Genomic DNA, 15,292 nt, shown 5'->3' with positions numbered 1-15,292 from the left:
TAGCCAGAGGTGGTGAATCCATGGAATTCATTGCTAAAGACGGCTGTAGAAGCAATGTCATTGGGTATATTTAAAGCACAGATTGATATATTCTTGCTGAGCATGGGTGGCAAAGGTTACGGGGAGAAGGCAGGGGAATGGGGTTGAGAGGGATAATAAATCAGTCATGATGGAATGGCTGAGGACACTTGATGGGCCAAACAGCCTGAAGCCACTCCTATGTCCTATGGTCTTATGGTCAAAACTAGAGGGCATGGATACAAGATAACACGGGAGAAAGTTAAAAAAAGATCTGAGAGGTAACTTCATTACACAGTGGGTTGTGGTAATGAGACGCCAGAGGAAGTGGTCAATGCTCCTGCCTGTTCTGTCTGTTGAACTTGCCCTCTTGAACTACATGGGTCTTGCAGCATCTCTGGAGGGAAATGAACAGTCGACATTTTGGGTCAGACTCTTCATCTGGACTGAAAGACAGAGGGGAGATGGTGAGTATTAAGAGGCTCTCCGGACATAGGAGCAACATAATGCTATTCGGCTCACTGAGTCTCAAGTGAGGTGAAAGGGGTGGAGCTAGAGCTAGCAAGTGAAAGGTGGATGTAGGTGAGGAGAGGTGAAATACGGGAAGGTTCAAAGTAGCAACAGAGGCTGTAAGGTGATGGATGGAGACAACGAAGGACTGCAGATGGTGGAATCTCAGAAGGAAAGTGGACATGGAGCCAACTAAAGGGATGGGAACAATAAGGGTTCCAGTGGAAGGCGTGAGTGGATGGTGGTCCGATGCAGTGAATAGAGGAGGGATGAAAGAGGGTGATAGGGAGGCTGGAAGGGTGGAGAGCAGACAGAATTGCAAAGAGTAGGAGAATGATTTGTTTTTCTTGTACTGCAGGTCCTGGTCTTTCTTGGGGGTTTTGCTATTGCTTGCTTAGTCACTGGATGGTGCTGATGCAATTTTTTTGTTGAAGTAAGAGGGGGAGGGGAGGGTTGATGCTCTGTTGTTGCCTGTGCATGGGAGGAGTAGGGGAGCTTTGGGGTCCAGCATTTTTACTGTCACTCATTCTTTGGGGCACTCTTCTGTTTTTGTGGATGTCTGTGAAGAATAAGAATTTCAGGTTGTATATTGTATACATTTCTCTGATATTAAATGGAACTATTGAACTATTGAATAAAAAGACAAGGTTATCTGAAAGTGGAGAATTCAATATTCATGCCATCAGGTTGTAAACTACTCAGGCAGAATATGGGATACAATCCTCCCAGTTTGCATTTAGCCTCACATTGACAATGGAGGAGCCCAAAGGCAGGCAGGTCATTCTGAGAAAGGGAAGGAGAGTTAAAATGGCTAGTAATCATGGCATGCTAAGTTGAGTGCTCAACAAAGTAGCTGTCTAATCTGAAGCTGGTCTCACCAATGTAGAAAAGGCCACATCAAGAGCAGCAAATGCAGCCACCCATTTTAATTCTACTTCCCATTTCCAATCCGATATGTCTATCCATGACTTCCTCCACTGTCATGGCGTGGCTACACTTAGGTTGGACGAATAACACCTTATATTTAATTTGAGTAGCCTTCAACCTGATGACATGAACATCGATCCCTCGAGCTTCTGGTAATGCCCTCCACCACCCTCCCTCACCATTTCCCATCCCCCTTTTCCACTCTCACCTTATCTCCTTGTCCATCCATCAACTCCCTCTGGTGCTCATCCCCCTTTTTCTTTCTTCCTTGGCCTTCTGTCTCTTTCACCTATCAAGTTCCAAACTCTTTCATCCCTCCCTTTTCAGGATCCACCTATCACCTTGTGTTTCTCCCACCCCTCCCCCACCTTTTAAATATCTTCCTCAACTTTTTTCCTCCAATCCTGCCAAAGGGTTTCGGCCTGAAACGTCGACAATAATCTTTTCCGTAGATGCTACCTGGTCTGCTGAGTTACTCCAGCATTTTGTGTGTATTGCTTGGATTTCCAGCATCTGCAGATTTTCTTTTGCTTGTGATCCCTACCATGAAGCATGGTGGTCACAACATCATGTTCTGAGGATGCTCCACTGCAGCAGGCTCTGGAAGGCTTGTGAAGGTAGAGGGTAAAATAAATACAGGGAAATCCTGGAGGAAAACCTGATGCAGTCTGCAAAAGAACTGCATCTTGGGAGAACTTTTGTTTTCCAGCAAGCTAATTACCCCAAGCATAAAGCCAAAGCTACACAGGAATGGCTTAAAAACAAAGTTGATGTCCTGGAGTGGCTAAGTCAGAGTCCAGACCTCAAACCAATTGAGAATTTGTGGCTGGATGTGAAAAGGGCTGTTTACTCACGATCCCCATGCAATCTGACAGAGGTTGAGCAGTTTTGTAAAGACGAATGGGGGAAAATTGCAGTGTCCAGATGTGCAAAGCTGATAAGGACTTATCCACAGACTCAAGGCTGCAATTGCTGCCAAAGGTGTACCTACCAAATACTGACTAGAAGGGGGTGAGTAATTAGGCAATCAATTATTTTGTGTTTAATAATTGTAATAAATTTAGACCAATTTGTAGAAATTTGTTTTCACTAAGACATGAAAGAGTCTTCTCTTTTGACCAGTGTCAAAAAAAGCCAAATTAAATCCACTGTGATTCAATGCTGTAAAACAATAAAATATGAAAACTTCCAGGAGGAGGGGGTGAACATCTTTTATAGGCCCTGTAAACAAATCCAAATGACCACCTTTTCATGACACATTTCAGGAGTCAAAGAAACTTTCTGTGTTCTGGGAGAGTCTGGCCATTGAATTCCATTACACATGCATGGCAATGCTGCATCAATGCTGCAACACCCTGAGAACAGAATCCATTTAAGGTCTCAGCCTTAAATGTTGACTGTTTACTCCATAGATATTGCCTGACCTCCTGAGTTCCTCCAGGATTTTGTGTATGTTGCACAAGATTTTCAGCATCTGCAGAATATATTGTGTTTATCAACAATTCTTTATGTCCACAGATGCTGCTCAGCCCACTGAGTTGCTCCAGATGGCTCTCACCAACAGCATTCCTGGTTTTATACTTAAGGACAAAGATGAATGCTAAGGATAATGTCACTGAAGATGTCTTAAGGATCTGACCACGGGGCAAAAGAGAATTGACCATTTACTGACTAGAAGCAGGATGCACTACTGTGAGTAACTGGGTCTAAGAACAACCTAGGCTTGAGTAATGCTCTCAACATATTTTTAAGAGATCATTCCAATGCCTGTCACAGAACACCAAAATTCTTTTCATGCCCATTTCCACACTGCAATCTAGGTGCAGCAGAAGAAATTTTCAAGCAATATGAAACTGAATGATGACTTTAATATTCATACCTGAGGTAACTTCATGCCCAGATACTAGGCTATCAGTTTGATACTAGGTATAAAATAGCTGTAGCCTCGAGCATTCCGATACCCTCAAGTTACTATAGTAACTGATATTTGTAACTAATTGGTAATTGTTTTAATAATTGCCGTAAGTATCGTTTTGCATGCCGTCTAGATAGATCACTCCAAACGTAAGTACATCAAGGTAGTACAAAAGGAAAAACCACAATATTTCAAAACTTATTTTATGCCAAAGGGACAAAAGCAACAAGTTATACACAACAGTAGCCATATCTTATGATAACCACCTGAAAACTTTGCCTCGAAATATCAGTGCAGTCATTTCACCGGAAGAAATATCAAACATCTTTATTCCATTTTGTCATATTGCTTGAAAAAATATCCTCAAGTCTTTCGCTGCTTCCAGCTACATTGATTTCACATGGTCAAGTCACCAATAATAGTAAATTTCCTGTAATGCAGGAGAGAAACCAATGGCTATACTTTCAAAAGAGGAAGCACTTTTTTCTAATTTCTGTTCCTGTATCCATCTCTTCTGATACAAATGAATGATTTCTGAATATATGATATGGTCATAATTGTATCTTCTATTATTGATCACTATAACAATATCTACTTGTCATTTTGTTGATATGCATCAATATTCAAGTAATTAAATTTCAAGCAAATATTTGCCAATATATTTCATTTTATAGGCTTAAAATATATTGACTAACCACATTATACAATCAGCAACGCAACAAAATTTACCAGGGGTGATTGATAAGTTCGTGGCCTAAGGTAGAAGGAGTCAATTTTAGAAAACCTAGCACATTTATTTTTTCCTACACTTACCCACTTATTCCAGCGGTCATGGAGCATACGGATCCCTTCTTTGTAGAAGTCAGCGTCTTGGACCTCCAGAAGTGGTCCACAGCAGGGGTGATTGATAAGTTTGTTCCCTAAGGTAGAAGCCGATGAGGAGAAACTTCAAACTTTCTGCATTTTCACTCAAAGAGTTGAACTGTATGTACATGTAACGAGAACTGTATAACTCATCTCCTTCTACCTTAGGCCACGAACTTATCAATCACCCCAGCTGGACCGGCCAACCGGGGGGCGGGGGGGGGGGGTAGGGTTGTCAACGGACAAGAGTAGCAGTCAAATACGTTGTGTTTACCCAGAGAAAGACTACTATGACCATGAAGCCTTGCGCGGGCATCTGTGTGCACATGCGTGTACATGCCAATTTTTTCTGCAAATTGTTTTCGGCAATTTTGTTCGGGGGGGGGTGTTAATCACGACCGGAATATAGGTGATAAGTGGCTAATACACTCAATTTCATTTCTGAAAGGGTTTATCTAACGAATTTAATATTAAACACACAGCGCATATTTTCCTCGCATGAATGTAGTGATACGTCAATTATCAGGGGAGGACAGGGGAGCTTGAAGTAAGTGTTGAACGAACTTCCAGTAGAAGTGGTAGAGGCAGGTTTGATATTATCATTTAAAGAAAAATTGGATAGGTATACGGACAGCAAAGGAATGGAGGGTTATGGGCTGAGTGCAGGTCGGTGCAACTAGGTGAGAGTAGCGTTCGGCACAGACTAGAAGGGCAGAGATGGCCTGTTTCCGTGCTGTAATTGTTATATGTTATATAAGTCAATAGCATCATAACATTTTAAGTAACGTTTGGATATTAAACACACAGCACATATTTTCCCCGTATGAACATATAAAATCATTGCAACACACCAATATCGCTGAATCAATGGGAGCCCTGGGCTTGTTTCCCTGCAACAAGACGGTGCCATCGAGGGGTGATGGGAGACAGCGATACTCGAAGGGAGTTCCTTATGTCCAGTCTATTCCGCAATTTAGTTTTCGTTGCATTCATTGCAGAGAAATGTTGGAAATGGAAGCAACATTTTCAATGCTTTCATGGCTATCTCAGGATATTTAGCCTTGACTTTGATCTGGAATGCCGGCAGAGATGTTATGTCAAACATACGTTTCAGCCCACCGTCATTTGCAAGCTCGAGGATTTGATCTTTTTCCCGCGCTGACATAGATGACACGTGGGTAATAACCTCGCGTGCGTTCAAGCTCAACAGTGCGCGACAGGGAATGAGGAAAAGTGCAGCTGACTCATATCGCCAAATCATATCATTTCCTCGCGGCCCGGTAGCATATGCTTTGCGGCCTGGCACCGGTCCGCGGGCCGGTGGTTGGGGACCGCTGTGCTAGGCTTTCTAAAATTTACTCCTTCTAACTTAGGCCACGAACTTATCAATCACTCATTGTATATTGAGTTGGAGTGGCCCAAAAAACATTGATAAATGTTTATATTAGCTATGTGATCCATAACCATTTGTCAAAGTTAAATATCAGAGACAAAGAAGCCATTAATTACAGGTAGGGTTCATCCTTTTCTATTTCTCACCAAGATGTAATATTGATATTAATGTCAACAAGGCCAACAATGATAGAATAGAAATATTATTTTTCCATATTTTTCCATTCTAGCATTGTTGCTTCTGTGACAAGCTTGCAGAGACTTCAGCTCCTACTGTTCTGTAACCTTTCTGAGCTTGGAGCATTGTGAAAGTTGCTACATAAATGCAAAGTATTATTTAAATTCCTCTTCTTTCTCCTTGGGTACTTGAATGCAGCCTATAAACTATGGCAAAATCCACCTGCGAACCATTCTTAAATATGAAACATCACAGTGAGCCACTGTAGTTGACAGGACTCCAATGGGTTTCCAGCTAGCTGCCTTAGAGGGGTTAGTATCACAGTCTTACAGGCTTAATGAAAGGATTCACCGAAAATAACAGCTTCTTTGAGGGGTTTCAAAAGAAAGAGTCCCGTTATTTAGTCAGAATAATATTTTCAGAAAAAATACATTGACAATAAATTTCACACAGTGGTTTCTTAAACTTTCCATTTTGTTACAATATTGTCCAAGCATCTAAAATAAATTTGAAGTGTATTATTCAGGCAGGAGCATTGCTTAGATTGACTAAATTAGGTTGCCTGAATAAAAAGCTAGACTATTAGATTGGGTTGCCTGAACAAAAAGCTTTCACGTAACTTTTCCAACTGCTCAAGGATTGTTCCAATCTACGTAAAGCTAAATGAAGTGTCCAGGCTTTCCTCATGAGAAGTCCTACAAAATATTAACCTAGTATTCTGCACAAGATCGAAATAAGTTGCAGAAACTTGTAAGATCATCACTAAGGATTCCCACCACCCAGGGCATGCCCTCTTCAAACTGTTACCCTCAGGAAGGAGATACAGAAGCCTGGAGGTACATTCTCAGGAATTCAGGAATAGCTTCTTCCCATCTGAAATCAGATTTCCAAATGGACTTTAAACCCATGAACACCACCTCACTACTTTTTTAATTCTGTTATTTTGCTCTACTTAATTTGACTTAACTATTTAATAGACATATATACATACACTTAATGTAACTCAGTTTTTTTCTCTATATTTATTTATCATGGATTTCAATGTACTGCTGTCATAAAACTAACAAATTTCATGACATATGCCGGTGATATTAAATCTGATTCTGATTCTTTTTTTTAAATAACAATATTAAGGACTCTGGAGCTAATCTAGGTGAGTGAGAGGATTAGCCAATGTTGATTGGGAGAACACGCCTTAGGACCTGGTTAGTCTATTTCTGTTCCAAAACAAAAAACATTTGCTCTTGATTTTAAAAACATCATTTTCCTCTGAAACCATGCAACTGAACAAAAAATTCCAGGGAGCCTCAAGTGACAATTCCAATTAAGAATACATTATTCTTCTGCAAAAAAAAACCTGCCATCTTCTTCCCCCCAAAAATGCACTAAATAAACAAATATGGTAAAGTAAGTAAACTTTTCCACTTTGCAGTTACATCAGAGACTGGGAAATACTTTTCCCAAACACTAAAATCCCTGATGCAATTATTACAATGTTTAGAACAATTACCAAATTGTATTCTTAAATAAAACTAGATCTCTCCACTGGGCTTTTCTGCTTTAGACATTCTTAACATCTTCCCCCTTAATTAGAAGTTTTGGTTATTAGCTTTAATATCTCTTTATGTGGCATGGCATTAGCTTTGATATGAATCATGTAAGGAATACATATCCATATTTCCTTGAAAATGGCATCACACTTACAATCGACTGGGCCATAGACAGATATTTTGGCACATTGGCCTTCATAAATCAGAGTACTGAGTACAGGAGTTGGGATGTTCTGCTGAAGTTGTACAAGATGTTGTTAATGTCAAATTGGAGTACCGGCTGCAGTTCTGGTCACCTATGCAGGAAACATATACTAAGATTGGAAGAGTACACAGAAAATTTATAAAAGATATTGCTGAATCTTGAGGACCTGAGTTACAGGAAAAGGTCGAATAGGTTAGGAATTTATTCCCTGGAGTGCAGGAGAATGAGGGGAGATTTGGTAGAGGTGTACAGAATTATGAGAGGTAAAAATATCGTAAATGCAAGTAGGCTTTTTCCACTGAGGTTGGGTGGGACTAGAACTGAAGAACATAGGTTAACGGTGAAATATTTAAGGGGAACCTAAGGGGGAATTTCTTCTCTCAGTAGTTGGCGTGAGTGTGGAACAAGCCAACAGCAGAAGTGGTAGATGTGAGTTATCATAACATTTAAGAGAACTTTGGATAAGTACATAGATGGAAGGGGCCTAGAGGGCTAAGGACCGGTTGTGTGTCAATGAGACTCATCAGAATAACAGTTCAGTATGGACTAGAAGGGCTGAAGGCCCAGTCTGAAGGCTCTCAGACTCTATATGTTTGTAAAAGTATTAAAAAGAGAACGGAAGCAGCTGGAAATTTGAAGTTACATAATAGAATGTCCTGATAGGTCTCGGCCAAAACATACACTATTTACTCTTTCGCATAGATGCTGCCTGGCTTGCTAAGTCACTCCAACATTTTGTATGTGGAACTTTGATTTCCAGCAACAGCAGACTTTCTCTTGTTTGTAACAGAATGTCCATGTGTCCTGCACGTTACTCGATGATCCAACAACCTAGAAGTCTGAAATTTTGCATGAGGATATGCACCAGCCTTTTATTTTTTACTAAACCCACTGTAGAATTCCATCCATTGCCCACAGTGGGCCAAATTTTAATTTTCCCTGCTGAATATTGCTGAGATTTTGTTCCAATGTGCTTCTGAGGTATTAAAATTTTGGGTGGAACTGGGCTAAGTAGTTCTGATTTATCTGAACTACAAAGAGAAAATCTAGCTTTAAACCAGCTAAGCAAATATATCCAAGAGAAAGAAGCAAGTTTACTGATGCAGGGTTTCGATCTGAAATCCTTTCCCTTCACAGTTACTGCTTGATAGGCTGCTCCTCCAGCAGATTGTCTGCTGTTCCAAATTCCAACTACTTCAGACTCTTGTCTCTCCAGATAAGGGTAGGTGTTACTCTAGTGCTAGCTGGAGATTGTTGACAAATGCTACCAATAGTTCGACAAGGTGCTACAACCGATGAATTGAAATATATTTGAGAAAATGTTCAATGATTATACTTGAAAACTAAAATGTGATCACATTTGACAGGTAATCCATTTACAAAAGAATATGCATCCAATAAACCTAAAGACATAACAGGAACAATTTTGATGAAAGCCTTGGGCTGAATTGTTACATCATTTCAGGATCGGAAGCAAGCCATTTCCCCAAATGTCACTCAGCTCTATTTGAATTACCAATGGTTGTATGAAAGAGCAAACTTAACTCTAATAAAATAAATCAGCACTAGCTATGAATGAAGATCTTCTCTTGAAGCTACCCAGACAAATTGTATGATACAAGACTATTGACAGACATTGATGAGGCTGTACATTTTCCTGTTGAATTTCTAAACTCTCTGTCACCACCTGGTGTGCTATTACATAATTTTGCACTGAAAGGCACTCCAATCATGCTGCTGGGGAATTTGGATCCACCCATACTATGCAGCACAAAATGATCAGTTCCAAATTAATACATATATAAAAGAAGATAGAACAATGACTAGTAATGCTGTTGGGGGAATATCTTCATCCCTGAGAAACACCAAATATTCAGTCTACCTTTCCATTTCTAATAACTTCAGTTCCCTGGAGACACAAGAAACTACAGATACCAGATTCTGGAGCAACGATCTGCTGGAGGAAAATGGTGTGTCAAGCACCATCTGGGGGGAAGTAGCTAACATCATTTCCTGTCAAAATGCAGCAGTAGGACCATCCTGATTCATAGAAGATTACAGCACAGTTCAGTCCCCTCAGCCCACAATGTTATGCTGACCTTTCAACCTACTCTAAAATCAAACTAACGCATCCCTCCTACATAGTGCTCTATTTTTATATCATCTATGTGCCTATCTAAGTTTCTTATATGTCAACAATGTATCTGCCTCCATCACCCCTGGCAGAGCATTCACCATTTTACCATTCATGGAAAAGTGTCCTCCACCAAAGATTTCTTTAAGAACAAGTGGATTTCTGATTACATCTATTCTAAGCTTGATTTCATGTCACACAACCATCACTCTCTGTGTAAAGAACTTACCTCTCACATCCCCCTATACTTTCCTCCAATTGCCTTAAAATTATGCCCTGATGTATTAGTCAATTCCGCCCTGGGGAAAAGTCTCTGACTGTCCATTCGACCTGTGTCTCTGATCATATTCTACACTTTTATTAAGTCACCTCTCATCCTCCTTAACTCCAAAGAGAAAAGCCCTAGTTTGATCAACCTATCCCAATACAGCATGCTCTCTAGTCCAGACAGCATCCTGGTAAATCTCTTCTGTGCCCTCTCCAAAGCTTCCACATCCATCCAATATTGAGGCAAACAGAATTGAACACAATACTCACTGTGGATATTTTATACAGGTTTTGACCTGAAACTTCTATTATAATTCCACATCCACTCCTTTTCCAACCCCCACTGCTTGACCCAGTGAGTTACTCCAGCAAATTGTTTATGATTTGAGTTTGCTAGTCAACATTAATTTTGTTCTAAGTGCTCACAGCCCTCAATGACAATCACTAAAATTGTGGGCTTTAATCTTAAAATAATTTTCTTGTGGTCAGCCATGTTAGTTGCACTGGAGCTGGAGACAAATATAATCTAAACATTTTTTTTACATCAGATTCTAAAGTGAATAAATATACAGGATATTCTTAGGCACTTCAGTATCACAACGAACTAAATTTGTGCATAGGTACATAGGTACAAGTCTGTTTTAAGCAGCTAGATTAAAGTCAATCTTTGTTTATTTTCAGAGTCAGTACACAGAAAATGCTGGAGGAACTCAGCGGGTCAGGTAGCATCTATGGAGGAAAGTGAACAGTTCAAATTTCTAGTGAGAGATCTCAGCCCGAAATCTTGACTCTTTAGTCTCGAAGCAATTTATGAGGCGATGGAGTTTCCATAGATCACATCTATTTTTTGAAATAATTTTACTTCGGGTTTTGCTGTGTTCCGATCTTTAAAATTAACGCCGAGGCAGAGCCGCGCCTGTCACGTATGACTCGCAGACCGTGGGCGTCGAGACCCCAGGGCCTCCAGCGGTCCCTCGCGCCGCCCACGAGCCGCCTAACCCGGAGCGCGTGCCGCGCGGCCCCTTCCTTTCATCCGCCACGCGCCTCCCGCGGGCGCCGCGCGCATGCGTACACCCCCCCCCCCACCGTCTCAACCAAGGCTCTCGCTTCTGCCGCGCGCTCGCAGAAAGATCATAAACAAGGCGCCCGGCCCCAATTTCTGGAGCTCGCCCACTACCTCCCAACTTGTCCCACCCACCTTATTTATATTTAGGAAAAAGATCCAAAAATAAAGCAATGCAATTAAAAAGACGATAATCCTCTTCAAGCCTTTTCTACATCTGCATTAAATGGAGAAATGTATCGGGTTTCCCTCCTCTCCACTTTACAGTGACATTGAAGGTTGGAAAATATTCTTTCAAAGCGCTAATATAATATCATTAATGCAGGGATGCAAATATTTGCATAGATTTCCATTAACATATCGTGTTGTATTCTTAAACGAAAAAAAAACACCTTTAAAGCTCCTATACTCGGGACATTAAACCCCAGTTGTTATGTTCTTCGGCCTGACGCTCGAACTCCGAACTGACACAGCGATAGCGAGTGTTCAGACTAGATATGCGCACCTCACATTAGCACACCGATAATATTATTGACTAACAATTTGCAAAGGACGAATGTGCAAGTGCACTCCGGTAAGATCAAAAATGAACTTCTTCACCCCCGCCACCCCAACCCATCCCTCTACCCCCAACTTCTCTTAATCACTGTATGCGTTTATTGTATTTCACAGAGAAATACATTTCTCGACCCACTCAAATAGCGAAAAGGTGTCTGAAAAGACGTGGGATTGCTCACTGACTGACCTGATATTCCCCTTCCCCCCCCGTAGTTAGAGGGAAATCGGCGATGGCTTTTCTCCATCTCTTTTTCTTGAAATGCAATCGCCTTCATTTGGTAATGTTTGTGCAATTCGAGAAATGCGTATCAAATTAGATCAACAACTGTCCATATTTCGCTGGTGGAAACGAACATTTGCTGAAAATGTTTTATGTTAAATAACCATATTTTATATTTAGCTCACCAGTATCTGAGCGCATAACCCCCTTTTATACTTATGTCACTTTAAAAAAAGTTATGCTTCAACGATTTGACGAATCTTCTGGAAACGGGTTCTGTTAGTTGTGTTGCATTAAATAAAACACCGGGCGAATTGTGAAATGTCCCCCTCAGTGAAAAGATAGGCGCAATATTTTCATATAATGCGATGCTGAAGTAACATGCCGGCCAAGACTGGTCAAATATTCGCTAAAATCTGGATTTATTTCAATGGTAAACCGGTCCACGTGTTCCTCCCCTCCCCGATTAATAATCGGCATTTGCAAAACAATCTGATTTAAAACGACGAAAAAGATAAATACGGAGAATTTAAACCTCTCCAGATGGTACGAGAGCACTTGACTGAACATGGCCAATACACAGATTCGCAATTGAAGACTACAAGCCGTATATTCTCGTAGTTTGTCGTCTAGTCGGAATGCCTATTTCTGCTTACCATATTCTAAAAATCCACCTTTCAGCAACCTTGGGTCAGAAAAGTAGAATGCACTCAGGTAATAAACTCACAACATTTGCAAGGGCAAATAACTGTTCCCATTGTTTCCCCGTTCTCAGGGCGCTGCAATATCGTTCCTATAAATACATTTACTAAATATTCTTTTAAAGCTTACAAATTAGCTCCAGCTTGCATTGCCATTGTTCAAGGATGTATTGAATAAATTCGGTCGCACCGGGGTTGGTGGTCACAGCAGACGTAGCATGCGTGGACCTCGGAATGGGTGAGATCCCAGAGGAGCAGGAGACCATTTAAAGATGTTAACAGCTCCTTGCGCCGAGAGAATGCGCAAAGTGTCTCGCCTGAGGCTGGTGCTTATCTTTTTTTTATGTTTCCATAGACTCCGCATAATTGTGGTGTTGAAATATAATTTTAAAAAATTGCAGAAGAGGGCAAGAAGACTATTCATGGAAACAGAACTCTCCAACGCTGTGCATTTCACCTGGAGTTTTATGTACAGTATTCATATCGGGGCGACTTACCGCAATGTTCGCACACACGTGCTTATACTGAACATATTTCAAGTACGTTCTAATTTAACAGCGTTTTAGAAGTCGCCGGTCATTGAAAAAGTACCATTCGAGTGTGTGATTGAGAATGAGCCATAAATGCATATTTACCCTACAGTACCCAAGTTTGCAAGCAATTGAAAAGTAACAATAAGGGATGAAGAGCATATTACAGTTGCGGTGAGCTGCAAGTACCAACCTTGCAGCAACAACTGTAACTTTCGAGTGTGCAAACAAAAACTGATCGAGTCCTCCATCAGAATTGATTTTGAACACTATATGTCGTTGAACACTATACCTAAAATAAAAATCGACAGCATATTCTGGGTCTTTACAGTCCCAGCGATAGCCAACAAAGAAACCGACAAAGAGACTATTTGGCCCGTCGCGATGAGGCCAACAGCAGAAAATAGCTATTAGCCCTAATTCTTAGCTCGTGGTCGGTGATCGCAAATCAGGTGCTCAAGCAAGTACTTTCTTCAATGTGATGTAGTTTTCTGCCGCTGCTCTTGTTCCAGACTATGAGATGCAGACCTCCCCCCCCCCATACTCAACCGCCTGATTAGAAAATGACACCAACACTTATGCCAAATACTTTAAACCTGCTCTATTGCACCCCACCCCACTCACATATACATACGCCCATTACTGCCAAGAGAAATAGCCCCCCCCCCCTCATTTAGTCTTCTCTTAATTTCCCGCATTTCGGTACACTAAACTCCCAGCCACCTCTGCTCGAAGGAAAATCACTACAGCTCATCCATTCTTCCCCCGGACATAAAATCCTACCCTCCTGCCAATGTTCACATCTTTAAAGGGCTAACTAAAGCGGTTTCCAACCCCTCCTTCAACACGCTTTTGTACGACTCGCGGTTCTGATCGATATGAGGGAGGTTTATCACTAATGAAGGCGCGATTTCAGCCAGTTCGGATCTTTGGGCTGGAGCCGCTAAGGTAGCAAAGACGCCTCAGCGCCAACAGCGAAAAATCGAGAGGATTGAGTACGCGTTTGAGGATGGGGGGGGGGGAGGCGAGAGACGGTTCACCCTCAACACTATTTCAGTCAAATAATGCCTCTTAAATCGCGCTTCGCCTTATTTCACCCACATAATCGTTATTTTAAAAAACACATTACAAGAAGCTGCAAACTCTGCCTTTTAATTTTGAAAATGTCAAAGTCACCGGACTTCATTGCAAACACTTGCTCGTCTCCACATCCCCTTCACCCTCCCGTGCGAGGAGCAGTTGAGCCCGTGGACAGGGAGCATGGGGTTTCCGACACCCTGTCCACTATATTTCCAAAAGACTCTCTCCTCCATGCTAACAAACAGCCCGTGCCGACGAATGTATAAGACGGAAGTTCATTGACCTGAAACATCTAACTCTGTCGTCTCTCTCTCTCTCTCTCCACAAACGTTCCTCACTTCCAGCATCCCCCGTTTTAATTTCAAATTTCCAGCACCCGCAGCCTTGTTTGCTTTCATTTGACAATAACATGCACCACGTTTGGGAAACCGAACATAGATGTAGATATCACAACTTTTACGGCCGGGCTGTCCTCTCTCCTCGATGACCCATTAGGCGTCGTCCATCCTTATTCACTCTGCATGCAATGTAAGTCAAAGCCGGCGTTGATTTACAGTGCCTCTGAATTATAAGATATCAGACAACACAAACATAAAGAGACACGTGAAGGAGTATTTCTTCCGTTGCCAAACGTAAGAAATCCTACCTTGCAAGTCTTGTCCCGAACACACACACAAACAAATCCAATACGATCCCCTTAGCTTAAATCCTTTCGGCAGTGAGATTAGAGTCCCAAGAGGGCTGCAGCGATGGATGCACCGGTATGTAGGTAGCTTTGATCCCCAGCCACCAGAGATGCTGAACAGTTCAGCTTAAAAATATAATCATCCCTATTTCTGCTGCGGATTCCGCACGTCACGGCGCTCCGTCTGTCTGTCTCTCTCCCCTTTCTCTGGTACTCCGGTTAATGGCAAAACCTCTCATCAGGCGAGCCAACCTCAAGAGGAACAGCCCCGAAACCCCGCCCTTCACACCACCAACCGCACCATTTAAAAAGGAAACGGCCTTTTTAATTTCGACTGTAAGGACCGAGACAGACAGCGAGCGTCCGCAATGGAACCGATGGCGATAGAGTAATTCAGGAGTTTGCATTCGACTGAAATCGTGACATGGGGGGGGGGCGGGTAGATAGACCATGAGATCATCAGAAAGGAGCAGAATCAGGCCATTCATCGATTTT

At 41.7% G+C, this 15,292-nt stretch overlaps 1 protein-coding gene across 24 annotated transcripts in view; it reads right to left on the bottom strand.

Annotated features, from left to right (window-relative positions):
- The window catches only part of nrxn3a (neurexin 3a), a 2,332,164-nt gene extending 2,317,088 nt beyond the window's left edge, over nt 1-15,076 (bottom strand). For 23 of the 24 annotated variants that reach the window (XR_010017469.1, XR_010017470.1, XR_010017471.1 and 20 more), the window contains exon 1: nt 14,759-15,076. The gene's annotated coding sequence lies outside the window, so the exon portion shown is untranslated. Of the gene's footprint in view, nt 1-12,632; nt 12,744-14,758 lie in introns of those variants that run through there. The other variant, XM_063044600.1, reaches the window with a different exon arrangement.
- Between the last annotated feature and the right edge of the window lie 216 nt (nt 15,077-15,292).

This window comes from Mobula hypostoma, chromosome 1 (assembly GCF_963921235.1).
Source record: "Mobula hypostoma chromosome 1, sMobHyp1.1, whole genome shotgun sequence".
Taxonomy (NCBI): Eukaryota; Metazoa; Chordata; class Chondrichthyes; order Myliobatiformes; family Myliobatidae; genus Mobula; species Mobula hypostoma.
This window is presented reverse-complemented; position numbering and strand designations above follow the sequence as displayed.